Source organism: Cupressus sempervirens, chromosome 1 (genome assembly GCF_028749045.1).
Source record: "Cupressus sempervirens isolate cs-2001-9-10 chromosome 1, ASM2874904v1, whole genome shotgun sequence".
Classification (NCBI taxonomy): Eukaryota; Viridiplantae; Streptophyta; class Pinopsida; order Cupressales; family Cupressaceae; genus Cupressus; species Cupressus sempervirens.
The window spans coordinates 586,643,446-586,664,381 of NC_143118.1; the positions used below are offsets into that span (position 1 = coordinate 586,643,446).

The window sequence follows — 20,936 nt, forward strand, 5'->3', positions numbered from 1 at the left end:
TACGAAGAAGACAGGAAAGATGAAAGCATATTTAAATTAAGCGAAATTCACAAGTGTCTACCTGGACACTGATGCTAAATCGCCACGCCCCAGAAAAACTGTAGCGAACAATCCCCTTTCAGATCTCTCTTCTTTCCGAAAATCCCCCCCCCCCTTCTCGAAAATTTTCCGTCCAAAAAAAATTCCCCTGTCCAATATCTGCGGTCCCCCTAAAATGAACCCCTAAAGTTGTGATAAGGAGTCTTCTCCTCAAATCGGGGCACTAATTGTGCGTTCACCCGAGAAGACTCTTTGCTCAACTGAGTTAACTCAAAATTATCTTTTATTAATCTTTGCTTTATCTTTTTAATGCATATTAAATGAATCATTAAATAACTTTATTTAATTTTTCCGCTTGACTTCTATTTTTAATCTTTATTACTTTTAAACCCATGCGCACTTTATGAAATTAAAATAACATTATAATTTTCTCTTATTTTATCTTTTTAATTAATTTCTTTATTTACAACACATGCTCGCATCATGCAATCTTACAACTTTTAATAATTAATGTATTTTCACTTTTTACTTTATTTTAGAACTTAATTGATAAAATATTTAATTAACTTAAATAACAATAATATTTAGCATTTATTTAAAAATGAACTCTAAATATATTATTATTAAATTAAATAAATATTATAATGTTGTAAATTATCCTTAAACTTTTATCTCCAAATTTAATTCTTTTTATTTAGTTAATTTCTCAATTAATTAAATATAATCAAATATTAAAATATCATAATAATCTTATATTAAATTAAATTATTAATTAATCGTTTTAATTAATTTCTTTTATATTTAAACTCATGCTTAGATCATGCGATCTAGAAACCTTTAATAATTTAATATCTTTCCCACTTTTAATTTATTTAAGAAACTTTAATTGATAAAATATTTATTAATTCAATTAATAATAATATTTAGCATTTATTTAAAAATGAACTCTAAATATATATTATTATTAAATTAAATTAATATTATCACATTCTAAAATTATACTTAAAATTTTTATTTCCAAATTTAATTCTTTTTATTTAATTAATTTCTCAATTAATTAAATATAATTAAATATTAAAATATCATAATAATTTTCTATTAAATTAAATCATTAATTAATCCTTTTAATTAAACTTAATTAATAGAAAATACATCAAGGACTCATAAAGCAACATACGAAAACCCATCATAGAAAAATACATACTAAATCAAACAAAAGGGTTATAATCACGAAATAACATCATTTGATGCATTCGGAGGGTACTTAACTCAGATACTTGCCCTAATTATCAATTAGGACAATTGGCTAAAGGGTTTAGGAATTGGACTTAAGAGTTTATCTCCCCTCTCTTACCATTGAGATAATGCGATAGGGTACGCTCATCCTGGCAATTCAGGGAAGTCGATACCCGATACCTGCAACCTGCATAAAATCCACGCATGTACAGACACGATATTCTAAGCTAAACAGGCAATGGCAGGAAGTGGTGCATCGTGTAGATCCTGACTAGCAGGTGACTACGACTCCCTTCCTTAACCACATCAGAAACACCATACATAAAGAAAACAAACACGTACACCATACACATGCAGTATGGGGTAAGTATCCATAAGAAAGCACATGTGATAATAAACCATATATCTAATCATCATTGATAATTGAAAACATTGAATAATCATCATACATGCATGAAATATAGAGTACCAAGTCATCTCATCATATAATAAATTGAGTGTAAAACAACATCTGATAATCTGAAAGTAATGTTACTAAACATCAAGTATAAAACTGGCCTAAAAGAGTTTGGCAATTAAAACAAAATGTGAACTAGGGGTAGGCACTACACCTTGGTAGGATGTGACTACCAAGGTAGAAGATTGCTAGATTCTATTTATAGGTAAACACTCTAAGAGGCCTTCACCCTCTTTCAATATGACCCTTCATTCCCATAAGAAGGGTGCCAAAGGGAAATATTAATTGGTTCCTTTTGTGCCCTTATTTTGTCAGGTTATGTGAGCCTAATCTAAAAAACATTGGGGTAGTTTGAACTTGTATAATCTTTTGACTGCCCATTTGTGGCTCTTTTGTTTTGTAGGTGCTTGAGGTTATTTTGTTCCTTGGTAGAGGTTTGTGACTTTTTTTAAGGCTTCCAAACTATTAATGCTCTATCAGTGGCAACATTTTTTCATTGTGGGGCTCATTTTCCCACATTGTTTGTATTGGGTTATGGGGCCCCTTCAAAATCAATTTTCACCTAGTTCAAAAATAATGTCATTATCATTTCTTTGATCATATCACAATTACATCTTGATCTCATGCATCTTAGCTTTTTTGTTAAGGTTTCCAACTACATCAATTTCTTGTTACAAATGCAATATTGCAAGTTTATAAACATCAATATTTTCATTGTTCATAGTATCATACACATGCACTCTTTTAAAACTGTATGTATGCATTCACCTATATTTTTTACATCTATATATATATATATATGTGTGTATGTAAATGCATGTTCATGTATATAGGTACACATAAATATGCATATTCATATATGTATCGATGTACACATATAAAAATACATGTGCATGGCTTCTTATATAATTTTAAAAAAAATATAGATAACTTTTTCTCACTCCTACTTGCAATTTGTTGTCTTTCTCCACCATTTATGTATGGCATCAATGGTTTTTTAATGAAATAATTTCTATCACTTTATACCAAGGCTTGGCTCTATATGTAATATGCCCCATATAATAGTAGGGGGTAGAGGATGGGTGGGTCCATATTGTGTATGCAACACGGGTGGAAACTCTAGAGAAATTGCAGCGGTGGGTGGTCTAACTAGAATCCCCTCCCACCCCTTTAGAATTGTAGGGGAATTCTAGCCTTGACCCCAAATGTAATAGTAGGGCCCTACAATTGTAGGGGTCTCCTAGGGAGGAACCAATACCCCCTACCAAACCCTTCCTCCAATGCAATTATGAACAAAAAGTGCATTTCATCCCATCATTTAGAGAGCATTTAAATGTCACATCATATGATTTAAATAAAAGTTCTTTTAGTTAAATTAAGGTACATCTATATTCACATTACCCTACCATTGAGATGCATTACATTTAATTTCATCACCATTTCATATCATTTAATTAGAGTACACTTAGGGTGCATTTATTGTTATTTAAATTGCACATTGCATATATGGTGCATATCATTTAATCATCACTTCATATTACTTCATTTAAGTGTATTTAATTTTACTTAGATTACATTAATTTCATTTCATTTAGAGTGCATCAAGATTACATTAATTGTATATCATATCATTTAGTCTCACGTCATTTCATTTAATTGCATTTGTAATTACATTTCATTAAGGTTCATTTAATCACATCATCAAGTACGTTAGTGTCATTCATTATCAAGCATCATTTAAACCCATAAACTCATTTCTTAAAGTGCATTTTAATAATATTTGCATTCATTTTTTAATTACATCCATTGTATTTAGTATCATTATGCATCACATTGCATATCATTTCATTATAACATCCATCTAGAATCATTTTAAAACCATCAAACATTATCCATACGCTACATATCATTTTATCTTTCATATATAAAAAACAATTAGGATTATTTTTACAAATCTCCAACATTACATCATATACACATAAAAATACAAATAATTCATAATAGATTACTCCTATACAGAAATAAAAATCATCATTCATCAATATAGGTACACTAATGTAACATCATTATGTCATACATCGATCACATATATAATCATAAAGCATCATCATTTAAATGCATCCGTCATATAAAAAACATAAAATGCATCTAGAATAATCATATAGCGCATCTATAAGATCATAATGCATCCATCACCTAAACATATAAAATCATAAGTAAAATCATCCTCATGTGCATACACCCATAAACTACATAACCAAAAGCATAAAAAACAAAAAACATAGGAAATCATTAAGTCCATCACTGCATCTCAAATAAAAAAAATGATCGAGTTCCATGACATAATAAAAGCCAATAGGGATCATGAGGCAACTACATCAAGTATAAGAATGAACATCATCAAAATATACAAGTGCATGACATCAAGCCTCAACAATAATCCAAGCATACAAAGCATTAATTAAACTATGCATGGCTACCATCTAACTTAATGGACCTTGTCATTAAGCCACCACCCGTGGCTAGTGGCTATCCAACTAGTAAAACATTTTATTATATTAGTTTTGACAATTTAAAAATAAAATCAAAGTGTCCCCCTTTCGTATGATTGACATTTTTTTGTGCCTAAATAGCCGTTGCCCCACCGGTGGAAGGTTCCATACCACCTTACTTGTACTTGCACCTATACTAACCACTTCATCTTGATCCTATGGTGGTTTAGATGTTGAACTTGTCACATCTCGAGCATCAACTTGTCACCCTCTGTAATGTCCTCTTCTATCTAGCACTCCATACATATGAGGGTCTCGACTGAGCTAAAGGAACATGTCCAAAATATAATTATCAACAAGAGATGCAATGCATCAAAGTTCCTACCAATAGTAAGACGAGGCGAATAGAGATATATGACGGAAATGAAAATAAAAAATGAGAAAAGATGTGATGAGAGGGTTAAATAATATCAAATTTTAATTTAATATGATTATTTTATATTATAATTTGATTGTTTTATATTATAAAACACTACTTATTAAAATAATTTTAATTTTAAAAAATAAGCATATAAATATTATTTTTAATTTACTTTCTCATCATATCTTCTTTGATATTCTATAATTCTTGATTTAACTTAAATTCATAGTTGATAGTTTGAATATTTTTTAATAAAATTCATGTATGCTCTCATTAAATAAAATTACTAAAGCTAAAAACTTGTTTGATTATGCAAGCTATGACACTTTAAATATAATATCCATACAAATCTAGAATGCATGTTGATGCATATTTGCAAACATTTAAAAAAGAAGAAGAAGAGTTTAACCGTAACTTAAATAATTCTATAGAATAATATGATTTTTTTTCTATTTACTATCTTACCAATTTTTATTTTCTTTAATCCATATTCTTGTGCATAAATATAGTTACAAAGTTTCATTATATTTATTTGTCTATCTAGTTACAAAAAAAATATGAAAAAAGAGGGGGATGAATATATATAGAGGGAAAGAGTAGATGAGTGATTAGACAAGGAATATGTGTGCAATAGGTATTGACAAAAGAAGAAAACAAATAATATAGTATAATTTTTAGATTACATATATAAATTTGATTACATCTAATATATAAAATTAAATTTTTAAAATTTAAATTGTATGAGAATTAAAATATTTGAAAAATAAATTATGTTTGAAGTGTTGAAAATTAATATTGACAAATTAATTTTACTTATTAAATTTTTTAAAATAGTTATAATACAATAAATAAAATATATAAAATTAAAGCATGACAATATTGAATTAGATTATCAAAATGATATATTTGAAAATAGAGCACATGGCCTGTGAAAAAATTAAAAAATTAAGAAAAATATTTTACTAGTAAAATTTCAAAATTTCAAAAATCCCTCAATTCCATATTCTATATATTTGCAATTGATTTGGTTATTCTAAATGAATTTAAAAAACTATTGCATTTGTGCTTGCAACATAAGCCAATAGATGTTTACTAATATTTTTTAAAACTACAATTTAATGTACATAAATTTAGTTTAAATTTTAGTGATTTTTTTAAAAATAAACACCATATATATTATTTATTTATTTATTTAATTTATCATATACTAATAAATTATCATCTAAATAAATCTTCCCAAACTATATTATGAAAGATTAATAGGAAAATAACATGAAAAAATAACAAGTATAAAGTGAAGAGCAAAAATTAAACTAATTTAAAGTAAGCTTAAATATATGAATACAATAATCATTTAAACAAGATATTCATCAAAAAATCTATTATGAAAATTTAATATGACTTATATATATATATATGAAAAATAATAACTTCTCCCACAAATATCCTATTGGGCAAACTAAACATCAATATTTAAAAAATCAAAAGTTAAATAAATATGAAGAAAAATATGAGTTAAAAGTGGAGATAACAACTAATTAATTTTCTAAATAAATAGAAGAAAAACAAGAGCTAAAAGTGGAGATAAGTTAAACCCATCAAAAAAAGCAAAGATAAATTAAGCTCTCCCACAAAACTTCCAATACGTTTAATGATTTGGGTGTGAATCAATTCTACTAGAAAGTTCTTTATTACCAACCAAATAAGACTAAAACATGGAACTTAGACCACTTTCGTTGAAATTTGACTACCATTTAAAGAAATTAGTTTACTATAGCCTTCAAAAAAATATGCTGGCCCATATAATAATTCATTCTTAATACTTCTATTTTTATATTGCATATAGATCAAGTTACTAGAGAAGAAAGTGATTCCTAATTGATTGCAAAATGATTCACGAAATCATTCAATAATTTTTGGCATTTTCATTATAGGGCCATTCCAAAAATTAAAGCGGCTAAGAAATTTACAGTGGAAACAACATTCTCTTGTGTGGCTATTTCTAATTATAGTTAAGTTAGTATTGTTGTCCTTTCTATTGATGTCGCTTGCTTGTGATCTATATGTTATGATATCTATTGGTGGGGTCTCTGTTATAATTTCCTCTTTATCGCTAAACTTGCCCCTTTTTTGGTGATGCATTTTGACTATATCTACTGCCTATGATGTGAATGCTTTCTATTTTTTTTCTCTTCTATTGATTCCATTTTGTTGCCAATATTGTTGTTTGATCTCTTGCTTAAGGACGCAACCTTACTAAGAGGGGATTTTGTGGATGTATTCAGATTTAGGGTTCTGACCATAGATTCTGGGATATTCCTATTTATGCTTAAAGGGTTTATATTTGCACTTGTATCATTTCTTTTTTCCCTTACTAGCAGTGGATGCCCGCTTCTTCTAGATTAGCTTCTATCCCTCCTCATGGACATCTTATGATGTTTGGTCAGGTAGGGAACTTTAGGGGGATCACTTATGCCCACTCCATTCACGAAACCATTTCATGTTCTAATTGATCGAGTAGAGTTTTTGTTGTTTACCTAGTTTATCTAGGATCACAATTTTCACTTTCCTCTTTCTTCATAGAGTTTTGAAAGGATCTCAAAGATATTTTTGCAAAATATGTTGTAGTCCTCCTCTTTTTGAGGTTTTCTATTTTTGCTTGTGGTTTTGGTCACTTGGGTTGTCATGCATTTAGGAGTAGATCCTATCTTGTTTATAGTTATGTTGCCAACTCTATCTAATTTTTTTATTAGCATTATTTCTTTCCAAATTTTAGTAGTATAAATGATATTCTTCTATCATATTCAGTGAGCCAAAGATAGTGTATATTTCAACGAAAATGATCTAAACCATTTTTAGTCTTACCTGGATGGATATAAGGAACTTTTTAGTAGAATCGATTCATACCCAAATCATTAAACATATTGGAAAATTTGTGGGAGAGCTTAATTTTTGGTATTAGAATTATATTTTCTTAATTTTTATATTACAATTGACCTTAAAATTTACAAAATTTATAAGTAAACTAATAGAAATAACTATAATTATTTACCATAAAAAATTATTTAAAAGGAGTAGACCAAAATAACTACATCTTCTATCTCAATAATTTATTGTCAAAATTTATAAATACTAAATAAAAAATATTATTAACATGTAAAATTCAACATAACTTCTAAATAAATAAAATTGAAAATTTCTAAAAAAGATTGTTATTAACGTATTAAAAAAATATATAAAAAATTTATTAAAATACCACACTTTTACTTTAAATCCTAAATAAAACTTTAAACTTAAAAGAAAATAATAGGTGAAAGATTCTAAAATAATAATAATACATTGTTCTAATAGCCAAACTGGAGTCATTTGAGCAAAATGTTTCATTAACATCTATATGATTGATATCAAAAGTAGATTGTGATAGGCACTTCATTTATTTGAGCTAACTTCGATAAGAATTTTTTCCCACAAATGAGAGCCTTTAAGCGACGTTACTTACATTTTCTCTTCTTATTACATCTACAAGTTTGCAATTATGTGGAGAGATTCTGGTAGTTGGTCATCAAAATATTTTTCATACCTCCTTTGGGATGAACGAGAGTTCTATGCCCAAGATTGGATAACAAAATGTGGGAAGGGTTCACTCGACAGTTCTCAAAATATTAAACCATCAAGCAGTTAACTGCAATATGTGAAAGGATGCTTGGGGTTATGCCTAAATCAATTTTTTTGAACCCGATAGTTTGTCACTTCCAATCATCAAGTTTCTTATGAGCAAAGTAAAGAGTGTTGAAACTTTAAAAGGAAAATCACTCTTGCCTCAATACAATCATGACAAATGGCAAGTGAGACAAAAAAACTTGGTCTTAGAGGCATCCTTCAATGTCACAATGAAGGAGAATGGACTTGATGCTCCCTATAAATTTGAGAAGCAAGATAGTGCATGGTGGTTTTTTTTGGAATTTTCACCATTTGAGCAAGTTGAGATACCCTTCCTTTTCTAAGTTATTAAGTTATCAGGTCCATCTATCATGACAAGAATTTCTTGTGGAGTAACCTATCTATTGGGTAACTATGTTTTTCATGCCATGACTTCACGATCTAAGAAATCTCTTTAATTAAGGAAAATGATGCACGCACTAGGAATTACCTAGATAACCTGCTCAATTTTACACAATTGAGCATATAGCTATTTAAGTTAAAACATGTAAAAAATTGTCTAATGGCAATTCCCTTGCACCTCCTACGATGCAAGTGCTAGTAATACATTGCTTTTGATAGCCGAATTGGAGTAATTTGAAACAATTGGAATAGAGAATGATAGGATGGAAATTTGTTGGTTGTATAACTATTGCTCTATTGTGTGCTTGTGTCGAGATTATTGAAAATCCCCAACTTTCATAACAAGTTTAATCAAGTTATTATTTTTTGACAATGCCTTCATGCATTTATGAAAGCCCAAGATAAGGAAAGTATTAAATATTCCAATGTAACATCATACTTATTTTTACCATTTTTTGTTTTAGAAAATTAAATTTTACACTTACAAAAATTAGTTTACTACAATCAAATCAAAGATAAAAGATATTATATAATCATATAAAATCGAAAATAGATTCAAACTTTTAGAAATTGTGGTTAAGTTTTTAATTTTTGTATCATGATTGAATAATTTAATTTAAAAAAGGAACTCAATAGATAAGATAGTATCCTGCTATCTAATATTAGATTTCCATAATCCATATTATTAATGAATTCTTTGTGTAGATATGATTGTGTTATACAAAAAGGAACTTGTACTTGTGCACATCTACCCTATAGAACAACCTGAGCACCTCTATCTCGACGATCTATTGGGCTCTTGATGACAATTTTTATCAATATTTAAATGCTATTAAGTCCTATTTATAATTCAAGATGTGAACATTTGGCTTTTGTTTAACCTAATTTGTTTTCATTTTTGGTCTCCGATGCATGATCTCAGATGTGTCATGGTATTTCAACATCAGATAAAAATTTTTGCACAAGTTTGTTATCTTTTTAGCAAATAAAATATTGAAATGTGACTACCCAAGTTAAATGGCTAACTACAATATAAAAGCACATGTAATTACTCTAATATCACTAATTATCATACTACCATCCAGGAAGATGAGAATAGATAAAACGTAAAAATAAATATTTTAAACCATATTATCCGATGTGGTGTGTGGACTGCAAGGGCCATCCGATGCATCCTCTTTCGGAAAACCTTCCCTACCTCAACCACACTCTCGTTGCATCGAATCCTGTAATCACTCAAACACTCACAACAATAAACGAGTCAGTATCCATCATAATCTAGTGATTTAATTTCGAAAATTAAACATTAACATAACCATGAACATCATATCATGAATCATCATAGCAACATCATATAAGAAAAGAAGTGATATCATCATGACAACTTATATGCATCAATTAATCGCTTAATCACACCAATTAATGCTTCAAGACAAATGAATTAATCAACTTAAATTCCTTATCTATGTTCAAACAAAGGTTGGCTGGTCAAAGTCGACCATATCACCACATAAGCAACAACTAAACTTGTCGACATACAAGACGTGACATGGGCAGTGGCTATGCACCACCAAAGGACACTCAGTATTTTTTCTCAAAAGTTATATAATAAAAACTAATTTGTTGACTGAATAGCCACTACCCATCTCCCACTGTCATCTCCGGTATGTTTCCTCATCATCAAGGGTAGGCTTGGTATCATTAGGATATGTCAATCAGGGAAAGGGGTGAGCTGTAAACCAGTGCTGATATTGCAGTCATCTCCGCATCCACAATGTCCTACAGTAAGGGCAATGGTTGTGGTCCCAAGTGTACATTCTCATCATATGGATAATCATAGGAGTCAAATATATATGAGGTTGGAAGAAAAACTAAATGTCCCCTTATAAGATATTATGTTCCATCCATCATAGAGATATGAAGAATCTTGTACACCTCCTCTAACGTCACTGTAATCTTGCCCATCAAAAGATGGAATATATTATGATCACTATGCCAATGCTCGGCTAGTGCTGTGAGTAATCCCCTATTGATCATGTACACTGATAACTGTAATGTACCGATGATATCACAATCAATCTGTGATAATCTTGAAATCATGACAAACGTGCTAGGGTACTGGCCCCTGATCTATAGTATATCTTGGTCCTCCTATCAATACATCATACATATCCTATAGTTCAATCCAAAAGCACATGGTCGAAACAACAAAGATTAAAAAAAACATTAAATCAAACATCAGTAGCACTTTGGTATCATCAGTTATTGTGATCCTCATCTACCATGAGATCACACATCGAAATTAGCAAATCAACCAACAAACATGATCATCCTTATCAATCATCAGAAAACATCAAGCTCATACATGCATCAACATAACATCGAGTGAAGATCAAAATGACGAGACATATATCATAACTCAAGAATAACATTAAAAAATGAATATCACAAACATAGCAAGACTATGCAAAAATACACAAAAACTAAAGGTGCTGAAACTTTTGTGGGAAGCACTAAAAGTCTCCATGAACGCATTAAAAGAAATTGGAAAAGCTCTAAAAGTTGTACCAGAGGCACTAAATCTATCAAGGCACTAAACTGATTCCTAGGCACCAACTTACACACCTATATGCTAAAATTAAGCGGGTACTAATCGACATCACAAAAGTGCTAACTCTAGACTCGTAAGTGCTAAAACTCTAGGCGCTAAACTACACGCTCAATGCGCCAACTAATAACAGTGAACACCAAGGTGCTAAAAGACCTAAAAGAAAACTAAGTAGTCAAGATCTGAACGTGTCTAAATGGGAATTAGAATTGGAATTCCAATTACATCTATTTTGGTGGAATTGTAAATTCTCATTTTAGGGTTAAAATGAGAATGTTAAAATGAGAATATAAATTCCAATTCCGTGCACTGAATTGAGAATTAAAAACAAATGCCAATTCTCAATTCCCTCCAGATTTGAAATTTCATCAAATTTGTGAAAGTCAAAATGGAAATTGGAATTGGAATTCCAATTACACCTATTTTGGTGGAATTGCAAATTACAAATTCCAATCCTCAATTCCAATTTGGCGCACCAAACTGAGAATTAAAAACAAATGCCAATTCTCAATTCCTATTCCAATTGAATCCTCACAAACAAGCAGACCTAAGGGCATGTCTTTTTACTAGAATTGAATAGGAATTGGTACGAACAAATTCAAAAAAAATGTAATCCTCGATTTGGATGCATCAAACAAAAATTGGAGTATGAGTTTCAAACAATCATTTTGGTTCGAAATGAGAATTTGTTAATTCCACCTCAAGGGGTGGAAATGGAATTAAATCAAATTGAAAATTCATTTTTTGCACTCAACAAAAACTCTCAAGCAAATTCTTTTTATATCCACCAATGAATTAAAATAGAGATTTCTATTCCCAGCATAGCCATAAGAGCAAAGATGGATTTCCAACAACAAATTCATTGCAAGAGATATGACTTTCAAGAACATAGCAAGGTAGCAAAAGCACAAGGTCGTGGCACTTCGAGTGGGCTCCAAACAATTGGTCGTGTATCAGTGCAACATAAAAGGCTACCAAGACACTTTGTATGTCTACTTCATCCACCAATTCTTTCATGAAGTTGATATCTACGACATCGTGAATTTCATCTTTGAAAATATTGTGGTGGTCATCTTGAACAACAATATCATGATCCAACGTCCCATGAACATCTAGAAGAACATGATTACTACTCAAGCAAGAGCTTATCAAAATAGAAACACCATAATTTTGATCTAGAAATGTGTAGTATCAATATGTAATGCCCCGCCAAGGGATCCAAAGAATTAACCTAAAATTTCACTAAGTTCGGTAGCATTTTAAAAAAAATTGAAATATGAAAGTTAAAACCATTCATAACATAGTAGCGAAAGCAATAACATCATTCAACTGAAAGTAAACATACATAACAGGTTACATTCTTCAAGGATCCCTTAACATTGAATCACATCTAAATTAACTATTAATGATTCCATCTAATACTACATCCACATAAAATAATAATGAAAAGTCCAACGTTCTTAAACAATATACTTTGTTTCCAAATGTCCCTTAATAAATTACATTTCAGAATGCTCAATCATCCACTGTACATGCCACAGGGTATGAAAGGCTTAAAATAATATACATATGTGAAAATAAAGTACATCATCATCCTATACTAACCCATGATGCAAAAAAGTAAATGAAACCAAATACCATACATGATACATCATCATAGAAGATATAAACATCCATCATAAAAGATAACCATATATCATCAAACATAATTGACTAAGTGCACGGTTCCTCCCAACCATGCCCTAGCCATCACTCCATGCATAACATTCCAAATCACCAAAGAGATCATCGGTATTATCATAGTAGGAATTTCACTCCTAAAACATACTACATCATATGCAGAAAGAAATCTAACATGTTACAATAAATGCATAAGAACTCTAATCAAGCAAAATAAAGCATAAGATAAGTAAACAACATCATCTATCATATGCTAATCATCAATATAAGGATACGTGTCCACCATCATAATCTATGAACATAATGAAGATAGATGCCAACAAGGAATGCATCAACCACAGTGTCTCAAATGGATCTCAAATTATAAGAGTGAAAAAGCACTATCACCCAACCACATGGAACCTAAATAGTCTACTCCCATTGCGTTGAGGAGATAATCTCAAGTCCCAAATAGGTTATCAAATCACATAGCACAAATACTTTCTAAGTCCAGAAATCCTAAAAGTTTACTAACTCAAAGGTTCCAATCACACATCGACATCTAATCCCAGAGGCACAACAAAGACATGTAGGAAACCTACTATGCAAGCAGGAAAGTGTCATCGCATGGATCACGCTAGAGTTACCCTGGTATTCTCTCAATAGACCCTGGCCCCCTAGTGATCCTTATGCGGCCACTAGTATCCTCTCATACTGACGAGGCATACTATGGAATGCAAGGTTGCAACCAAGCATTCTCTCTACTCCCATCCTAGTCTGTACTAGCACTCGAGGCATGGGCAAGAACAAACAATTATCTTATTAGGTTCATTTAAGTCAGTATTAGGTGTAATATTTTTATTTTTTAAAATAACTTACAATGAGTTACCCTGGCAGCCACTTAGGGCTCCGGCCCCCATTGCAAGCCACTTCCCAACACTACAAGTAGATAACCTACCCTAGGCTCATGGAATCATAAATCACAAAATCAACACAGTCCTATACAAGTGACTGAAAAAATTCCAAAATATAATCCACAATAAGAACATCAAATCTCCATGAGCAACTAAAAAGCATCCATAGATAATCATGACCACAACAGTTCTCTATTGGCAACTGAAGGTATCACTGATAATCACAATATCCATTAGTTCTCAATAAGCAACCAAAAAGTATCTCAAAGTAATACTGATCGAAGACTCCAAAATGGTCGAGTCAAAACATGTCACGGCATGACATGAACAAGACCAGATAAACAATTTAATTCCATCAAAGTGACTAGAAAGTAATCCAAATACAACTTGATCGATAACTCATAAAAAGGTTACATATATCACAACTTACACAATGAAGACTAAAGACAATATCAATCAGCATGCCATCACATCACCATGGTTGAGTTTAAAAGATCAAGTTCAAAAGACATCATCTTGACATCACAATCATAACCCCGAGCCTCTGGTAGACATCCTATAACTGGTCAAGAATCTAGTCAACCCAAAAACCCAAAACAAGAAGCATAGAGAAAACACAAAATGCAAGCACATGTTTTGATTTGCTAAAATTGCATAGTTGAATTAAGTGTGGAGGTCTCAGTTTTCGTTTTCAAATTTAGATCTCGAGTGGAGAAATTTGTACATTTTACCTAACCCATGTATTTGTTTGATAGATAAAAAGTATTCTCCCCATAACCCATTAAATCTGTATTTTAAGATGTTTCTAAGAGCATACAATATTTGAAAAAGACCCCCCCCCCCCATCATATTCCAATAAGACATTTAGAAAATTCAATGTTAACAAATACAATTCATCCTCATTTATCTATCCTTCATCTAAATTCGATTAAATTAAATTTATATTATTAGACTAAAATATTATAAAATGATTAATTTTAAAAGAAAGTAATAATCTAAAAGACAATTAATTATTAAAGAAAAACTAATAATTAAATTATACTTATAATAAATATAATAATTATTAATTATTAATAATAAAATATTTAATAATGTTATTATGAAAATCGAATTATGAAAAAATGATTTCATATATAACATAGCATAAAAAAAATTTAAATTAAATCAAAGGCTGACGTTTATTTTAAAAGGTCGCCGCCTTTGGAAAGCATGGCCGTGCGACCCTGCCTGCTGTCGTAGGGCCTACGACAGTTGTCGCAGTACTTGCGACTACAGGTACGGTGCCATGGCCCGACAGTGATGCGTATGGGGTATGGGGGGGTATATCTCGCCCCTCCCATAGTTATTATTATTTTTTAAATTTTTATAAATGTTTTCTAAAAATGTTTTTCCAAACAAAACAATTTGGATTTTTGTAAAATTTCTTCCATTGTGATTTTTACAGTGTTTCACATATACACACACACACACGCACACACACACACACGCGCGCGCACACACACACACACACACACACACACACGCGTGCGCGCACACACACACACACACACACGCATATGCAAATTTATAAATATATATGTATATTTTAAAAGGAAAACATTTACAAAAATGCTTGTGATCATGTACAGAATTTTTAATCAGAAAAAGGCTTTCCAATTCTATAAATTAAGAATTTTTCTTTAATGATTGTTCTCTAGATTTACCTATTCATCCTTCCCATAGGTTTGCCCATAGCATTTGAAACCCTAATCCCATAGACTTCCTCATATCTATGCATGTGGAATTTTTTCATATAGAATTTAACTAACCATGACAAGAATGCATACAACCAAGACATTCAGAACACACGAAATCCTCAGAAAGCATTTAGAAGACACGAAGAAGACAGGAAGTGCAAGAAGCGAAATATCATATGCAAAATTCACAAGTATCTACTTGGACACTGATGCTAAATCACTTCTCCTTAGAATCTGCAAAGCAAGCTCCTTCCTTCTCCAATGTTTTCGGGTCCTCCAAACACGCTCCCCGAGCTTCTAGGAGTGCCTGAATATAAAGAACTCTCAAGGAGCACCTAGAATGTCTCTAGAAACAACCAAAAGATGAGATAAGCATTGACAACTAAGCACAAGCTTTTTCCAACCTTCTAGATGAGTCATAAGGTTGTAGACACCATGTGCTTAATTTGTGCGCTAACTCCTGTGTTGTAGACATATGTGCAATCAAGAGGTGCATTTACCCCTAGGTAGACTTATAACTTTTATTTTAATTCTTTTATTATTTCTATTATTATTATTTATTTATTATTTTATTATTGTTATTAATTTTAATTTATTTTATTTAATTCTTTTTCTCAATTAATTTTTATTTAATTAATTGAAATCAAAATATCAAAATATCATTACATTATATTAATCTTCCAAAATAATTAAATCATTAATTAAATCTTTTAATTTAATGACTTAATTAATAGAAAATTCACCATAGACTTCCAAAATAAAATATGAAAACCCATCATAGAACAATCCATACAAAATCAGTCTAAGGGGTTAAAATCACAAATTATGTCATTCGACACATTCGGAAGGTAAAACATCTCAGATACTTGTCCTACCTTTCTAGGACAAATGGCTTAAGGGTTTAGGATTTGGACTTGAGAATTTATCTCCCCTCTCTTATCATTGAGATAGTGCGATAGGGTACGCTCATCCTAGCAATCCAAGAAAGTTGATACCCAGTACCTACAACCTGTATAAAATCCACGCATGTACATACTATGTATATGTATATGTATATGTATATGTATATGTATATGTATATGTATATGTATATGTATATGTATATATATATATATATATGCTAAGCTAAACAAGCAATGGCAGGAAGTGGTGCATCATGTAGATCCTGACTAGTAGGTGACTACAACTCCCTTCCTTAACCACATCGAAAATGCCATACAATAAAAGAACAAACATGCACACCATACACATGCAAGTATGGGGTAAGCATCCATGAGAAAACACATGTGATAATAAACCATCTAACTAATCATCATCAAAAATTGAAAGTAATGTAAGAATTATCATGCATACATGAAATGTAAAGTGTAAATAATCACATCACATATCGACTGAATCTATAGCACAATATCTGATAGTCTCAAAACAATGCTACTAACCATCAACATAAAACTGGTCTAACAAAGTTTGACCATGATAGCAACAATATATCTAGAAAAATGTAAATGAGGGCAGGCACTACACAATATCTTTTGATTTGGAAGCTATCAAAGATTCAACTCAAACATATTTGGGGAGGTCATGGAGGGAATACTCTTGCACTTCGTTTATGTAGTCTACTATGGGCGATCACATTGACTCAACAAGATGAATCACATTGACTCAACAAGATGGAGTAAATAAGGTTCATACAAATTGAATCAAATCAAAATGTCTTCAAAATATTCCAATTCTAATTCTAATTCCAATTTCAGTTTCGTAGAACCAAATGTAGAAAAAACATCTTCCCCGTCAAATTCCAAGTGAACCAAACAAATCTAACTAATTTTCCAAAATCCAATTATGAATATAAGACAAATGCAACATTTGTTAATGCCAAAAGGAAAATAGTCTCTAATAGAATCATTGCATGTGTTAGGATTTTTTTTTTTGATCGGTAAATGGCCATAGGCAATAATAATATTTATTAAATTAAATAAACAATTACAATAGCATTCTTCCATTCAAATGGGCACTAGTAGGAAAGAACGAGGAAAGAAAACCTCCAGTCTAGCCCGGGACCATAGTCCTTTATTGTTACAGAATAAAAGTGTCATACCCTAGTTCGAATCTCCAGAGTGAAATTAAAAACTTAGAAGTTAATGAGTATAATAAAGAAATTACACTCCTTAGCATTCCCTGCCACCTCTAACAAGGTTACAAGAGTTCTCTTACATATAGGAATCTGATAATATTTATCCCTATTTGATCACTTCCAAACAACCAGTTAAAAAATCATGATATAGCACCAAACCTCTTTATCTCTAATTACAAATAGGGAAAATCCTTTACAAGAAGATAGATGGAGAATCCACAATCAGAGTTCACCTAACTTCCATAGATACATATAGGAAAATAAAGCTTTACCCAATTATTCTTATAAGGAAATTAATAACAATACCAAATACCTAATTCAAATCATAACATTATCATAGTAGGTCAACATCATAAAATTTTAAAAGGATAAACCTCCCAAACCAAGGGGGAGGCCATAAATGATCATAGATGCTCAACCAAACCATTACAAACACCAATTACTTACCTAAGTATGGAAAGATGCCCCTACAGACTAGATACCATATCTAATTACAATCAAACGTAATGTTGTTGGTGCTTAATGATAGAAGGTGATTATTACTACTAAAACCATGTTGCCACATAAAAGCTATCTGAAAATAACCAAAGCATGAGAGATGCCAAAGCTATCTTAAGACTCAACATACATTAACCAAGCATGATTGCTCAAAACTCGAATGAGAGAGAAACCTTGATCATTTAATAGTAAATCTGATCTTACCACCTACATCTAACAAAACAAAATAGGGTACCTCGTCGAGCCACATTACCGACTTAATTGCAACCTACCCTATATTATCAATTATCATACTAAAAATAGAGCATGATAAAACTAATCAAACACCAATTTCATTATTCAAGAAATTGAGACTGGCAGATTACCTAAATTATGATCCTTTAAACAATATACCAAATGCTGCATCATAAAAGACAAGACACATCTTCAAACAAAATTCAAAAACCATCACCGAAATTGAGAGATATAAACCATAAAATTGAAGAGGCCTCTACACGAAAAAATATAATCGAGATGTTTTCATTATAATTTGCTAGTGCCAGATACATTTAAGGGAGTAACAAAATTCTTCTTATCATTGTTATAAAATTATTTTATATAGCATAGCATAGTTTGTTGCTATACATAACCATATATACAGATTCAGTCGAGAAAACTACAAAGATACTATAATTACTAAGCCAAGAGGCATAACTAATACATACAACCTACCCATTCCTGTCCACAAAAAGTTATACGACTTGCTACACTAATACCCTTATTTCCTATAAACCATTATAACCTCAAATACTTCATTAGGGTATTCCACTTGAAAATTTGGGGGGAATTCGAAATTAGACTTTGCCTTGCCTGTCTTCTCTGTGTTCGGCGTACAAAAGTCTAGGGCCTCCAAATTCTCAAAGGTAACCCCAGGTTTGATGTAAGCATTGAAGGCGTTGAGATAATTTGTTAGCCAATATTTGTTCTTGTCTTCCACAATATCCGAGTAGGAAATGAATACTAGCCTCCATCTTAGGCCATTCCCTATAGAATGCATAATTCTCACAAAAAATTAGAGAGGGACGTCGAAGAGTGACCTCTAGATCTGGAGACCCAAGTGGAAGCTCCATGTAATTCTCTGGCAACGAGATACATAGTTTTTCATCAATGCTTCTAACCACTTGTTCGAGCCCCTTCCTCCATGTCAAATTGAAGATGTTGAGACAGAGTTGGATGATTGCTCCTGGTTACACCCTTGCTCTCACCATACATCCAATAAAAGAACTGATTATGTCACTATTTTTCCTCCAAGTGAAGCTATAGTCGAAGACACCTTCTCTAATGACTCTACTCATGGCTATCCTAGCCATATCATCCACAGGGTTCAGAATTCTACTCCACCGCTTTGGCTTAACATTACCACAGAATGCCATGGTGCGGACCTATGTTGTGTGGAAGACATAAATGTTGGAATCCATTGCAAAAGGGGCCAAAGATAACTGTGAGCTTTGACAGTGACATGGAAAAATAAATAACCCAAGTTGAAAGATCTAGAAGCCTACTAGCATGACCTCATGCTATGTTGATGCTAGCAGGCCGAAGCACAGGCTAAACACATATAGGTGAGCTAGTTAAGTTAGATCCTTAAATGATGATTAGGCCACTTAGAAATTTGAAGTAGAAGGTTCCCACCTTTAACAATGATTAGCTGAGGCAGTGGACTATTAAAAAAAAAAAAACATTATGCGAGAATCTATAGACACTCTAGCATCTTATAACATTACAATTCTTTTCCAGAGAGATATAAATTCATAACGCTATGTCCTAAGTCGAACTAACCAATTAATAGAATAAAGTAACAAATAAGGAGAAGGTTTCACATAAATCCTAGGGCCATGAAAACTCAAAGCAAGTATACACTAAGATCCTTTAATTATCTGAAGATTTACACCATCCGCTCCTTTATTTGCTAATGCATTCACCTTCTGATTTCCTTCTTGAAATATATGGCATATCCTGGAATCAACAAGCTAGTCGATAAGACTAAGAACATCAGTAAGTTTCAAATTTAGTACCCAATTTGGGGTAGCTCGTTTTGTAATTGCATTGAGGATGATTTGAGAATCACCTTCTATAATGACTTTTGTCAATCCTATCTTGAGGCATAAAAGGAGACCTATTTCCAAAGCTTCTAATTCTGCCAAATTTTTAGTTGTAGACCAAATCGACAAGGCTTTTTAAGTAATCTAGTTGCCTGAATCATCATTTATGATACAACCAATACCCACCATTCTCGGATTGCCTCTGGCTGCTCCATCAAAGTTGAGTTTATACCATCCATGTGGGGGAGAAGACCATTTACAATTGATCCTAGCCTTCTTGTTGCTCTTGGTATAAACTAGAGGCAGGTTGATCATATTACTCCAATTTTTCTTCATGAATCCATCCCAAGAGGAAAAGGAACCTTCCTCTTTCCTAACCTTCCTAAGATGTGAGTTGGTTACTTCCACAATGCTAGCTTCTATTTTTAGTAATAATCCTTCTAGTTCCATTTTGGAGTCTCAAAAAATGCATTTCTTTCTCTCCTTCTAGATTTCCTAGGATACAATAGCCCAACATATGTTCCAAAGCTTGTTGTAGATACCCTTTAACATATTGGTAGGCCAACCTTTGAGGAGGTCAGAAAAGGATTTCAGCAAAG

At 31.6% G+C, this 20,936-nt stretch overlaps 1 protein-coding gene across 1 annotated transcript in view; it reads left to right on the forward strand.

Moving 5' to 3' along the window:
• Positions 1–20,936, forward strand: part of LOC149578778 (4-hydroxyphenylpyruvate dioxygenase-like) — a 54,021-nt gene that overhangs the window by 9,895 nt on the left and 23,190 nt on the right. The window lies entirely within an intron of this gene.